Source organism: Telopea speciosissima, chromosome 8 (genome assembly GCF_018873765.1).
Source record: "Telopea speciosissima isolate NSW1024214 ecotype Mountain lineage chromosome 8, Tspe_v1, whole genome shotgun sequence".
In the NCBI taxonomy this organism is placed as follows: Eukaryota; Viridiplantae; Streptophyta; class Magnoliopsida; order Proteales; family Proteaceae; genus Telopea; species Telopea speciosissima.
In genome coordinates, this window is record NC_057923.1 from 7946742 (window position 1) to 7947749 (window position 1008).

Consider the following 1008-nt stretch of genomic DNA (forward strand, 5'->3'; position numbering starts at 1 on the left):
TGAGTCTTGCCTGCACTTCTCTTGGGTTTCAAAACCTAGCGCCAAAACGAGCTAAAACCTGGCAAGTGGGAGGGAATGCACAGCTTGGTTTCTTCTCTGTTGGTTGGAACTCGGAGAAGCCGAAAAGACTGAGCGGTTTACAGTAGAATGTTAAATATAATTTTATTTACAATAAAATTATAAACTCTTATTCAAGAGCATGTTTAGTTAAAGAAAGCATAGTTTTTTTGGGTTTTTTTTTTTTTTTTTTTTTTGTATTTTTGGTAAAAAAAAAAATCACTTTGCATTGGAATTGGGCCAAATTGTCATACACAAAATTAACATAACATTTCTAGTCAGAGAGTCCGTAATGTTATTTTTATTTTTTTTAATGAAAAAAAGAATATTATATTACTAAAAATATGACAAATTAGTACAATGTTCATACATATAAGATAATTCTGGCCTAATAACTAGAGTAGCCTTATATTTTAACCAGGTTAGTAACCTATGGTTTGTTATAAATCGAAAAATAATATCTTTAGACTTGTTCGAAATTTGCAGAAAATAAGAGTTTAAAAGGCCAAGGAGATTGGGATGGAATTGGAAGAAGGCTAGGTAGCAATTTGTCAGAACCCCAAACTTCTTTCAGCTTCACACCTCTCTTGGCAGCAAAATCTAACCTGATAGTTATCCCAACCAGCTCTAGTTCCAAAACATTATGCTTCTTAATCAAACCTGCAATGATCAAAAATAATTTACTATCTAACAAAATACCAAAATCCCATCCAAAAATTTCTAGGTCTCTGGAATCAAAGCTTGCTCATAACAAAACAAGAAATTCTAAAATAGGTAAATCAAGCATGGAAGATATAAGCAAGTCCTCCTCATTAGAGTAATTTACAATTAGGGATGAAATTGGGGTTGGGGATAGATTAACGTCCTACAACCAAATTGCAACATTTCTCAAAAGCATGAGATGATTAGGCTTAATGGACTTAAAACAACAATTGTTTATAGTTTCTCAAA